Source organism: Hipposideros armiger, unplaced genomic scaffold (assembly GCF_001890085.2).
Source record: "Hipposideros armiger isolate ML-2016 unplaced genomic scaffold, ASM189008v1 scaffold_99, whole genome shotgun sequence".
Taxonomy (NCBI): domain Eukaryota; kingdom Metazoa; phylum Chordata; class Mammalia; order Chiroptera; family Hipposideridae; genus Hipposideros; species Hipposideros armiger.
The window spans coordinates 3628258-3642142 of NW_017731449.1; positions in this window are offsets into that span (position 1 = coordinate 3628258).

Here is a 13885-nt window from a genome sequence, read left to right on the forward strand (position 1 = left end):
CGCCCACTTCATTCCACATACCGTTCAGGCATCAGCAGCGCTGCTGGGTGTATGCTCGGCTGTTATGCGATTTTGCTGTTATGCAATTTTACCACACTCGCAAAATCGCACAAAGCCGAGCATATAACAAACTCTGTATTTTGAGTGGAAATGTTAGGGGGTCGTCTTATACGCCGAGTCGTCTTATACGCCGGCAAATATGGTATCCTGTTGTACAGGTGAAGCAATTGTGGTTTAGTGGTATTAAGTAATTTTCCTAAAGCACCCTCCCCCAAAGTTTTAGAACTGGGATTTTAATCCATTATCCAAAATTACCTAGAGCTGGTTACATTTGAAAGACGCTATTGTGGGAATATGTTTTAAAAAGGGATAATTGAAATGTGGTCTATGTACCACCATTGTCTTCACTAGTTATTAATAGTTATTAGGTTTGTTCAAAATTAGTTAACACTTTGCTGAAAAAAATATATGACTTCCTCTGTATAGCTTTTGAAGTCTTGAGTATTTGAACTCCAAAGATCCTTCGAAAATAAACTTTTAATATAGTTCCACTTTAGCTCAATTGCAGGGGAACACTTACTATTATGAATATGTCATTTATGTCATGTCATGACTTGTGCCTACGTGCATGGTGCCATTTATGTAAATTATCTTCATCCTTAAGTGCTAAAGTATTCTCTGAGAGGCCTTCCTTGATATTCAGTCAAAATTAAATACTCTCTTATTTGGATTCTTTTACCAAATTAAGTGTACCATTATGCCACCCATCTGTTTTGAATTAGTTATGTTGCATGTTAGTTTTCTCCACAGATTGTAAGCTCCTTGAAGTCCAGTCATTTGTAGTCCAGTCATTTGTCTCATCCAACTGTAGGCTCCCAACACATTTTTTTTTAAAGATTTTATTGGGGAATTGGGGGAAGGGAACAGTGTTGGGGAATCGGGAAAGGGGAACAGACAAGTTGCTGTCCTTTTGTTCTTCAGTCTAGTTGTGGAGGACGTTGCCTCACTGGCTCATGTTGGTATTATCATTGTGCTCTTCCCAGGTGAGGCATTCGTTCACCGGCCACTGGACAGCCACTCACGGCAGCTCTTGGCAGCTCATGCCGGCTGCCAGCCAGTCACGATAGCTTATGACAGCCCACTGCAGCCCCACTGCAGTCTACACTGTCGCAGTCGACCTATGGCAGCCCAGCTCCAGGTGGAGCTGTTGTTCACCATTTTAGCTGTAGAGGGCGCAGCGTCACCGGCCCTAATGTGGGATTTGAACCAGAGCCCTGCTGCTCAGAGCTGGCATCCCAAGCCAACTCTTAACCAACGAGCCACTAGGCTGGCCCCAACACATTTCTACTAGTTTTCAATGAGACAGAACAACAAGGGCAAAATGTGGAATAATTCATTAGAAAGGGAGACCTGAGTTTTTTCATTTAGGCACGAAAGGAAGAAGGAACTTTGTAAAAGAAAACACAGGTAACGTTGCTTTTCTCTATTTTTGACATATTTGAAAATAAAGATTTTTCCCTTCTCCATTCGCTTTCTGGAAATAAATGTTCTGAAGCTTTTTTCTTTGTGAATGAAATTTAATTATGCCTTAGTAATTTCTTGGAAGAGACAAGAGTTTCTTGGGTCTCCTGATACTGCCTAGTATTTGGGTCCCTTGTGCAATTCCTCTCAGGGCCCCAATGTGAACATCTTTGTGCTCCTAGATAATTGCATCCGTGTTTAGAGTTTGATATACTTGCCTAGAGAGGATTGGTTTAAAGTGAGAAGCAAAGTTTAAAATAGTAAAAGTGGAAAGAATAAATTAGGAGGACAGTTTTTTTTTTAAGTTGTTAATTGAATCATTAAAACCGCCATTTTGAAACAGGGCAGGTAGTGTATATTAATTGCAAGCATTAAAAGAGCAATAAATGTTACAGCACCTCTTTTAGCCATGAGTGTTGAGAGCTGTTAACAGAATTTTACAAGTGGGAGAGTCACCGAAATATATTCAATAATTATTTGCATGTTTCCTATGCGACTGGCACTGTCTTGGGTTTGAAGAAACCTCATCCTAACAAAAGCTGAGATCTGTGTGGGAGACACATCATAAAAAATTGAACAGGTGTATATCTAACTCCAGAAGCACGGAGGAGAGAGCGAATAAGTCTCCAAAGGAATCTGGGAAGGCTTCACCTGGGAGGTGGCATCTAAGCTTTATTTTGAAGAACAAATTTGCCTGGCACAAAAAGTGGAGCAGAGCATTTAATGCAGAGGATACAGCCTATGCATAGACATGGAGTTACCAGAGGGTGTGTGTGCATTCAGAAAGAGTGAAGGATCCAGTGTGGTTAGATGCAGGGTGGGTGGAGGTAGTCCCTGGAAACAGGCTGCAAATGTAACATGCAGAGTGGTGGTGAAAGAGCTTCTATGCTGTGATTAGAGGTCTGAACATTACTACAGGCAACAGAATCTTTAAAAGAAGATTTTAGCTCAGAGGACTGATCTGACCAGATGACATCGTACCCTATAAGGACGAAATTAACAAGCATGGAAATGATAGTCACAATCAAAAGGAAGTGTCAATGCTTAAAGCTAAAGTTATTATCAACCAAATAACTAACAGAATTGTGGAGGGTGAAATCATTCATGTTTCATCCCGGAACCAGTCTGCCATTCTCTTCCGCTTTTCCCCCTGAGTACAGATTGTAAACTTTCAGGGAAATTACCTCTGCAATTAAAATGAGGGAGTTTGTTAGTGCTAAATTATTTAAACCTAAATAATTGCTTGATCACTAGTAATTATGGGCTTTGGAACTTTTACAGAGTTAAATTTAAGGACTCTGAAAGGTCATGAAGCTTGCCTGAAGTTTTTTCCATGTCCAAGCTGTTTGGGTCTTTACAACTGCACGTCCTAAGTGAGTGGGAAGCGATGACTGCCTTTTGGAGGTTGACTAGGATGGCCAACTATGTCTAAGGTATCATAATAAAAATGGTATAAAGCTCTTAATTTCTCCCCTTGCTCTGGAAACAGGTCACATCTCTTACCACAGCGAACTGACATGCTGGAAAGGAGCGGCTCAATTAGCAGCTCCAGCCTCCAGTGGGAGATCAGTAACTTTTCAAAGATTCTTTGTTCAATGTCTTTTTTTCCCCTAGCCCTTTGGCTAAACAGATGAATATTAAAATTCATTTTCCCCCTCCCTCTGTGTCTTTTTCACTTGTCTTTTCTTCTTGTGTCATCTACTGCTCATAACATGGACTGTTTATCTTGAGATTCTAGTAGGCAGAACAGGAGGGTTTTGGCAGATTAAAAGCTGTCTCTCCTGACTTCTCCATTTCAAGTTCACTTAAGGAATCATGGATGTAGATGTAGATTTGAAAAACAGAATTAAGAATTGGAAATGTCCTGAAGGGGATGACAACATGTGAATTTTGAGACACTTTCCAAGCCAATCCCCTACCCAATTGATGGAGAGATGAATTTTTTTTTAAACGCTAATGATAAAATAGTATATTTTTAAAATGTAAGATACGTAATAAATTTAAACTTATGAAGTGCAGCATTTTGGGGGGGGGGAGAAGCATTCATGAAAGGATACCATAAAGACTGCAGAGACTATCTAAAGAAGTAACTAACCCCAAAACATTCTCTTTTTTACTTTGATAAGGGCTGAAAATACTAGGGCGATTTAAGGTTTTCTATGGGCAAGTCTATTCTTTTGAATAAGCCAAAAGAACCTTCCTTTCCTCCCTGTAAATTGAGTTGAAGTGGGAAAAGGTAGAGGCAAAAGATTGGCCCTGAAGGTGTGGGGAGGGTTGTACTCTTCATATTATATTTGTTTCTGACATTTCCTGGTTAATAGGGCTTAAATGATATTATTTGATCAGTAAATATTACTCTTGTGGTGATTACATCTTTTGGTGATTACATTCATACAGTGTCATAAAATGATGATTGTAGGACTTGTTTCACTGCCATGATTAAATATATAACCAACATGCTGATCCATTCAATTCAGCAAACATTTGAGTACCTCCTCTTTACTAGCATTGGGGTTAGACCAGTGAACAAGACAAAAAGATCCTACCTACAAGGAGGTCATAGTCTGGTAAGATCAAGGAAGAATTGTCTCAAAGAGCCAAGCTAAATGCTACTAACTCTATAGGTATTTAGGGAATGTAGCTCCTAAAAAACAATTTTGTTTTTTGTTTCTTGTTCTTTGCTTTGAGGCTGGTAATGAATGTGTTTTGGGGGCAAATCTAATTATTAGTTGTCATGTGGTAAGCAACAGCTAGAAGCTAAGTTTAGCTAATATTAGGTTAACATTAGTTTTAAAAGAAAACCACAAAATCCAAATATAAAAATTAAAATTATCCATGTGTGATAGTGTCAGGGAGGAAAAACTTTTCCCTTGTACTCTTAGGTATAGTAAGTGGGACATGCAAATTAAACTGATCAAAGACAAATTAACAGGGAAAAAAGTTTATTTGTGTGCATATGAAAGATTACAAAAGAAATAGCTCATTTAATGGTTAAAGTTGGAGGCTTAGAGGAAATTCAGTAGGAGAAAGGGGACAGCGAGAAAGGGCTTCTATGGGAAGAATAAGTTTATTTAGAGAGGACAAATTAATTTTTAAGAGAACAAATAGATATGAAAATTTGTGATAACATTTGTCTATGCAGACGTAAATGTACTATCCCTTTTCTTCAGGGCTATAAAATTCCCTGGAGAGGGTCATTTATGGTAGGTTTGCTTTCTTCTCCCTTCTGGGAGTAAAATCATCCTGAAGAGAATTTATGGAGCCTCATTTCCTAGAAATTGTTGCTTTTAGTTAGATAGGGGAAGTTCTGAGAAGGCTTCTGCATCTATTGAATCTCAAATATTTTAAGCTTAAAATAATCTTCATACCAACCATGGAGTTCCAAGAGAGTCCCCACAATAGGAAGAAAAGATTTTCTTTCGTTGTTATTGTATTTTATTTGTCGACAATTGAGTATGGGGCTCTTCTCAGGGACAGACCTAATTTTATTTTGGGATGCAAAATAGTAGGCATGTTTGGTTTTGAAGATGAGCCTCTCCACGCATCCCGTGAACTTGCTATGAATTGGGTAAATGGTTCTTTACTAGAACTAATGATAAGTATGAGTGTTTGGGATGAGTGGGCCCCAGGAGAAGAATGAGAAGTTCAGCAGAGAGGAGCCGGAGGCCCAACAATATAAGAGAAGCTGAGGCTCTAGTGGAGAAGGAGATGATGAAGAATATCATTCTAGAAGTGAAAATACATAGCTGAGGGACCTTGAGAACAGTGATATCTGCTATTGATGCCTATTACTTAGATTGAAATGGTTGGCCAGGCTAAGTTTGTGAAGAAATGATATAAATTCCCCACCCCAACCTTTCCAATTGGCCAAAGGCTTCAGAATTGTCTTCTACATATAACATTTACTTGGTATATTAATCAATATGCACATTGAGAGAGAGAGAGAGAGAGAGAGAGAGAGAGAGAGAGAAAGAGGTGTAATTTTTAGTAACATATTCTGAATTTACCAGTATGAAAATTTAATAATTAGCCTTTTTTGTTTCAGCGTACATATAAATTGTGACATTTCAGAAGTATAGTTTATTTTGATTCTTTGAATTAAATATGGGAGGATTGTGGACACTGATCTTTCCAATGCTTATAGCCTTTAAATGACTTAATCCTGCTTGATCATTGATATGTTAGAGAATGACAGGATTGGGGTGGTGCCCCACCAGGTCCCAAGGAGAGAGAAGAGAGGATGCACTCAGGAGGTAAGATGAAAGACAGAGATTGTTCACTCAGCAGATGCAGGAACTGAGCACTGAGATACTGAGGAGAAAAATAAGTCCTCTAAGAACCCAAAGGATTAGTGCTGGAATAGAATTGTAAGTCAATTTTAAGCTTCCATCTGAAAGGACAAGAAAATTCAGCAAGCTGAATAATTTGGGATAGGCCAAGGCTGGCAGCCATGTTCCATATGCCACTAATGTATAGTGAGTGCATAGTTAGCCATGGTACTTTCCCTAAGCAACCTGGAAGGGAGGGGTGATGTTTGCCAGTGGAATTCTGAAAATAGCCTGTGAGCTCTTCATTAATTACCTCTTTTTGTCAAGAGTATTTAAGAAGAAAGCTCTGGCTACTAAATAAGAGGGTGGATTGTATGAGATGAGAACGGAATCTGGGGACCATTTGGAGGCTATTGCAAGTTCTGTGTTTGGAAACTATGACAAATTAGAAGTTCATCGAAAACCTTCCTTGCATAGCATACTTGAAAATACTGGGAAACAAACAAACAAACAAACAAAAAACAAGAAAACAAAAACCCATCATCTTAATGTATGGCTGAGCTGGAGGAAAATTTATAGAATTCTTTTCAAGTCAGAAAAAAAGACATAAATCTACAGGTAAGCAGTCTCTATAGGAGTTGGCCCCAGTGTTCTGTCTTATCTACCATCCTGACAGCCAATTGTTTGGATTTTAATCAGGCCAAAGCATGGCAGGAAGTCATATCTGCAAGTTGTACACAAAGCTGGAAGCCTCAAGGGATAATGACCTTAGTGAGTAAACTAGAGAAAACCTGCCTGCCCCCCAGAGTGGGGCTGATGGGACGTTTATCTATTGGGCAGTCGGAAAAATCATGATGCATTTTTGCAATGAAAAACATAGAAAAAATACACCATGACTTTTCCGACAACCAATATATTGACTTTGGCTCTGGACATAGCAGAAAATAAAATAGTCTCTGCTGAGAATTGCTGACCATAGCGTACAATGTATGCAGGTTTGGTCACTGAATTAATAATAGCTGTGATGCCTCAAAACTCTGAAGACTAAAATTTAGTGTTAATTAGGTTCCCAAGGTTCTGGAAAACTCATATACAAATTCTTCCAGGAAGAATGCAGTTTAAAGTCCAACCTCAAAAATTCCACATTATTTTAGGAGCTCAAAATCCTAAACATAACAAGAAAACAAGCCTCTATGAATCAATAGAAACAACAAACTACAGAGTAATACTGCAAAAACTACAGATACTGGAAGTGACCCAATTTAGATTATAAAATAAATATATCTAGTTAAGTTTTAAAGAGATAGAAGAATAGGAAGAAGAAACTATGAACATTGACCTGGTAGATTTGCAAAAGGGCCAGCTACAACTTGTAAACTGAAGAAAGTAATACTTAATGTTAGGATCAAAGGATGATATAAACAATGAAGTAGACATAACTGAAGTAAAGATTAGTGAACTGAAAGATGGAAGTAAAGACATTGAATGGAATACAGCAAAGAGTTAGAAACATGAAAGACATTTTAAGAGACATGAAAGACAGAGTGAGAAGACCCAATAGGATCCCATCAGAGTTCTAGATCATAGAGAAAATAGGATAAAGCACAAGTGGAAACTATGGTTGGGATTTGGTTAAAGACATGGTTGCAATTTTCCAAAAACGATGAAAAAACTCCAACTTTCTGTTTCTGAAATGCCAGTAAGTTCCATTATAGTAAATAAAAAGAATTCCACATGTAGAGAGAGATAGGGAAACTGGTGAACTCCAAAGGCAAAATGGGATTATAGTAGAAGTTGATGAGGTAAACTATGGGGGTAATGGTAGATGTGGAAAGATTTGGGAACATTAGGGAATGTTTCAGTGCTTACATTGGTGTGGTTTGCTGGTGGGATACGTTTAGGGCACCAGGGAACTACTTCGCGTCACGGATGACCGCTGCAGCGGGGCTGGCGATTGGGGGCATATTCACTAAGAAAGGAAAGATGGTTTTGCCCCTTTCACCCTAGGGACCTGGCACCTTCCTGGAAACATATGAGGGAGGACAAGGCAGCTGGTCTTTCACATTGTCGCTCATGTCCAGCTGACCCACTTCTGCCCACAGAGCTCCCATGCCGGTCGATTGGTGTGAAAGGCAGCGAAAAGGGCAGGAGCTCAGCCTCCAGACAGTTGTATAGGATGCTGTGGGGTTTTTAGGAGAAAAAGTGTTTTTCTTTTTTTTTTTTTCCCCCCAGGAAGCTCAGTCAATGTGACTTGGAGAGAGCCTGAAGCCAGTGCCCCAAATAAAAAGGTGACATGTCTGCCCAGGCTTTTTTCTGAGATAGCAGGCAATTTTTAGTCAGATTCCCACCTGGCTGTTCCCGTCACTTTATCCTCAGGTGCAGTTTTAATCTTGCGTTGTTCAAGCCAGTCAGTCACTGTCACTGCTCCTTGTTTCAGCAAGGTATTTTTTTCAGGACGTTTTGGTTTTCCTCAAAATCTTTTCAAGGGCGGTGTGCTGTTATAAGAATGACCGAAGGCCTATTTCTGTTTTGTTTGTTAGTTTATTTTGTTCTTTAGATTCCACGTATAGGTGAGGTCATATGGTATTTGTCTTGCTCAGTTGGACTCATTTTACGGAGCATAATATTCTCTAGATCCATCCATGTTGTTGCAAATGGTAAGATTTCATTGAAATGAAAAAAATAAAACAGAAATAGACTCAGAGATGTGGGGGAGGGGGGACTGAGGATTGCTAAATAGGAAGGGGTGGGCGTGGGGGAGAAGGTAAAGGGAGTAGAAACTACAAATTAGTAGTCACAATGTAGTTACAGGGATATGAAAAACAGTTTGGGGAATGTAACCAATAATGTTGTAAAGATTACGTTGGGTGCCAGATGGGCACTGGACTTGTCAGGGGGATCACTGCATAGACTGTGTAGATGCCTGACCACTGTGCTGTACGCCTGAAGCTAAACTTGAATAATGTTGAATGTCAACTATAATTACATATGTGTGTGTGTGTGTGTGTGTGTGTGTGTGTGTATGTATGTGTATTCACGGGATGTAGACTATGGCATTGGGAATAGAGTCAGTGGAATTGTAACAGCTATATATGATGTCAGAGGGGTAGTAGATTGGGAGGGGCTTATCACTTTGTGATGGGTGTAAATGTCTAACTATTACATTACTTTGTACAGGTGAAACTAATAAAAAACAAATCTAACCAAAAAAAAAAAAAAGCGTGACTGAAGGAAGTAAATGCTTGTTTCTGAGGCCATTGCTTGTCATGGGCTTTCTAAATGGAAAATATATTCTCTGAACATTTGAATTGTTCCTTACATGACTCCTTAAATGAAAGACAGTTAATCATTTTGCAAAAAAACATAGTGACAATGGCTTCCCAGCTCCCTCCTCATCCTGAGTAAATCCTCAGTCCCTTCCAGAGGCTCTGGGGAGTACTTTCCGTAATGTCTCCAGGCCCATCTCCAATTTTCCCTCTGAAATTGCTTTGATCTTCTCCAAAATCAAGGTATTGGCTTTGCACCTGATTCTTTTTTAAATACATTTTTACATTTCATAATAGTATTAGATTTACAGAAAATCTGCAGAGACATTAGTTTCTTTACATCTTACACCACTGTAGTTCATTTGTCATGGCTATGAGATGAATATTGATATGTTACTATGGACTAGCCTCCACAGGTTATTTAGATTTCACTAGTTTTCCCAATAATTTCCTTCCTCCACCAAGGATACCACATTACATTTAGTCATTGTGTCTCCTTAGGGTCCTCTTAGCTTTGACGATTTCTCAGCTCTCCTTGTTTTTGATGATTTTGACAGTTTGGAGGAGCATTGGTCAAGTAGTTTGTACAATGTTCCTCACGTTGAATTTTTCTGATGTTTTTCTCGTGATTAGGCTGGGATTATACATCTTTGGAAGAATGATCACAGAGGTAAAGTGCCATTTTTTTTTTTTAATCAACATGCCTTATCACTGTTGACCTCCATTACCTGACTGAGGTGGTTGTTTGTCTGGTTTACCTACTGCAGTGTTACTTTTTTGTTTTGCCCTTTCACTATTCTGTTCTCTCGAAGTAAGTCACTAGGTATACCCACACTCAAAGAAGAGGGGAGGGAGTGATCTCCACCTCCTGGCAGGGCAAGTATTGTCGGGATCAAAATATGCCACCCCAAATTATGCCACTTTGGCATATGAATTATTTTGAGCTGAAGGCATTTTAGATTCATCAGATGCAGGAAAACAAAGCCTTCCCAGAATGTTCCTAATATCTCACTAAAAAAAGAAACTTCTGAGACATGAGGATTGCCATGAATTTCCTCTCCTGGGGATGTTTTGTGCCCGTGAAGAAGATAGGAAGCTGGTACTGAGCGGGACCTGCAAAAGCACACCTTGTGGGCCATTGTTCTGCCCCAGGGGGTGGCAAACTTTTGAGACCAAAGAGCCAATCCTGTCCAACACAACAATTTAAACATTATTTGAGAGCCATAAAACAAATGGAATCACCACTATGTGAATAATATCCTTTAAAAATTTTATAAATGAAACTATGATAGTTTTATTTTCATTTCCAGTTTTACTTCAGAGCCACATGTATGTACCCAAAGAGCTGCAGGTGGCTCGCAAGCTGCAGTTTGCCGACCCCTTGTCTGCCCATACATTTACCTTTCCATAGCTGACCACCCTTGAAAGCCTAAACTCCTTTTCCTTTGTCACATCTCTACAAATGTATTGTTCTTTGCTAAGAAACTAATAAGCCCCAATTCTAATCACTCCTTTGAGTTACTCATCACTGAGTTTCTCCAATGCGATTGCATTCTGCACTTTAATGAACTTCTGTTTGTTTTTCTCTTGTTAATCTGTCTTATTTTTTTTTCACTGTACTCAGGGCCTCAGCCAAAGAATTTATGAGGGTAGAGGGAAAAAAGTTTCTCCTCCTCTACATTTACTTCCTATTATTTGGAATTCTCCTGTAAGAAAGGTTTGTCACTTCTCCTACATTTATTTATTAAATTGTTTATTTATATTGCAGGACCTGATTTCCATCCCTCTGCCCAGTCGGCTTTGTTAGACTGGATGTTTTATTCAGCCTACATCTTTATTCTCAAGCCTGCTTTCCTTTAGATACTGTCTGTTGTCAGTTCTCTATTTTCTCCAACCTTACCTTGCTTGTTTTGGAGGAGGAGGGTGAAGGGCAGAAAGGAGCAAATAAAAAGAAAGGGAAGTTTCATACTGTACAGTGAAAAAGTGTAAAGAGAAGAGTATATGGCTGGACTTAAGATAAGTGAGGTGATGGAAAATTCGCAGAAGCAGGAAATTAGAGCAAGAGGTGGCTGACTGAAAGTGTACATTTCCAGAGAACTTGCAGAAAACATGGAGACAGCACCGGGCGAGAACTTGCAGAAAACATGGAGACAGCACCGGGCTTTTCACACTTTCAGGTAAAAGGTGATTCTGGGAGGATTCTGTGGACATCCGGGGGGCAGACATCCGGGTTACATTGAAAGCTAAGGAACTAGGATCATGGAGGCTTTAGAGATCAACCCATTGTTTCTGAAGATGAAGACTGTGGGTCTGAGAGTTTTTCAGATTGCCTAAGGTCAAAGTTGTTCCCATCAGAGTTAGAATTAGAAGTGAGGCTTCCTGATTCCCTATTTAATTCTTATTCCAGGATGCTGCAGCTGTTTCCTTGTAAGCTGATTCTGATACTAATAGAGTGAGGTTTTCCATCCCCTTGGGAACCTTGAGGCTATAACTAGAAATAGCCTCAATGGGATAGGAACAACTCACAGAGGCCAAATTCCCTTTTTGGTGATTTAAATGTTAATATCTTGGCACTTTTCCAGGCAAGTGGGAGATTAGAAGGAAGCCAAGGAGCTGTGCCTATTCTAGGAAACCCTAGTCCCTGTTTTTGGTTAAGTGACTCTTTACAGTCCTTGAAGGCAGGATTAGAGGCTTATAAGAGATTCGTAATGGAACCCAACGAGCCTTTCATCTTTTGTCAATGGCAGTATTTCTCCCCTTCTCTCTAGACCACTAGAGGCGTCCAGTAAGCTACTGTACCAGACATACCTCTATTAAAAATCTGGACCTTTCTTTGGAAGCAATTAGTTGCTCTGGTACAGATGGAGTTCAGACAGGTGCTTGGTAAACTTTGATCTGTGTGTTTCTCTACCAGAGCACCCCACTCCATTTTCTCAGAAATCTTAGCTGCTGTTGTTTCAACACTCAGCCACTTAAAGCCAAAACTCCAAATGGGCAACAAAACTAAGCAGTTAAAGAGCTAGTGATTTAGTCTACTTTCCAACAAACATCTGGGGTTCTGGAACATCTGGATTGTTTGGTTTAAAACTTGCAGGTTTCATCTGGTTCGGTGTGATGCATACTAATGATGCCTTATTTATTTGGGGGCATTTTCCAAGCCCTGGTCCCATTTCGGGCTATGGCTGAAAGAAAGCCACTAATCAACCAAATCTGGCAATGAACTTGGGCTTAGCAGCTCTTAAACTTTTGTAAAAGAACATTTGGAAAGCACTGAAACATAAAATGAAGAAAGTGAAAATTGTCCATTTTTTATTGTCAAATATAGTCACTGTTTTCACATTCTAGTAACATTTTCATCTTGTCATCTTTTCATCTTGTTAAAATATGGTTCTTTAAAACACATTGTATATCTCTTATCTATACCAAGGGTGACAAAAAAATATATACACATGACTTGTATTCATCTTTTGTTATCGGTATATATCGAGTATTACAATTTTAATACAGTTTTCCTTTCTTAAAATATGTATACATTATTTTGGCATCCTTTGTATTTTGTTTCCTTACATAACCAATTGGCATTTTATATGCTAATAAAAAACTAAAATACTATTTTAATTATTTATTAATTATGTGGCTACACCATCATATACTTAATCAGTTTTCTACCATTATTTATTATTTGGATGGTTTTGAATATTTTGTTGTATGCATCATTAGGTTTTTCCCTCAAGCTTTTTCTAAATTTGGAATTTTTTATTTGGATGATTAGCCAGAATTGGAATTGGCTATGACTTTTTGAAAGGTTTCTGTTGCTGGGTCTTAAAGAGACTCATATCTTCCATATTTTTCCCATGAGGCCAAAATCAATACCTGGATGATGATAGTGATTCTCAAACTTTTTATCATTAGGAATTAAAAACAAAACACAACAAAAAAACTATGTACTTCATCTTTAAAGCTACTTTTTCTGTCCAAAAGTAAAAGTATCATATAATGAGTTATTTACATTTATTTGCCATCAAAAGCATATATAATGAAGTATATCTTTATCCTCTCTCTTCTTTCAAATGACCAAGCTAGGCCAGCTAATTCAAAGTCAGAGTTTGGGTCCATTAGCTTGAATGGTTTGGGGTTTTTTTTGGTGCTATTAGATAGGAAAGAGATCTGGACAAGGCACGAAGCGGGTAGGAAGCTGTCGCTAGGTTCCTTAGGGAGAACCAAAGTATAAGTAGGGGAATTAGGTACGTTGACAGATCAAAAGGGCAGTCGGACAATGGTAGCTCCAAAATTCTTCATAGAAAAGGACTAAACCAGAAAGGCATTTTGTATTTCAATTAAAAAGAAGTTCAGAGACAGTACAGTTCCAGGATGGTACAGTGGATCAGTGATGTCACCTAGGATCCAGGCTCTTTCTGTCATCTTACTCTACCGCACCCAGAATACTGGCTTTGCCTTTGTGCTTATCTACTCATGGTCATAAGGTGGCATTACATCCTTGTGCAAAGAAGTCCAAAGGTTCCCAAAGTATCTAAGACATCCACAGGCAGGAAGAAAGAAAAAGGTTGTTTATAAGGTGTCTCTTTCTTTTTTTTATCATAGAGAAAATATTTTTAGAGGCCCGTAGTCAATTTGCCATCAGATCCCAATGGACAAAACTGGATCTTTATATACACCTGAGCTAATATCACGGGCATGGTAGTCTTAGACTAATCAGAGTTCAATCTCTAGGGAAGGGGAAGTGGCTGTCTTTTCTGAGCACTGTGTTGCCCATTCCCTGGACAAAAGCAGGGTTCCTTAAGCAAGGATGGGAGAGTGAATCTGGTCAGG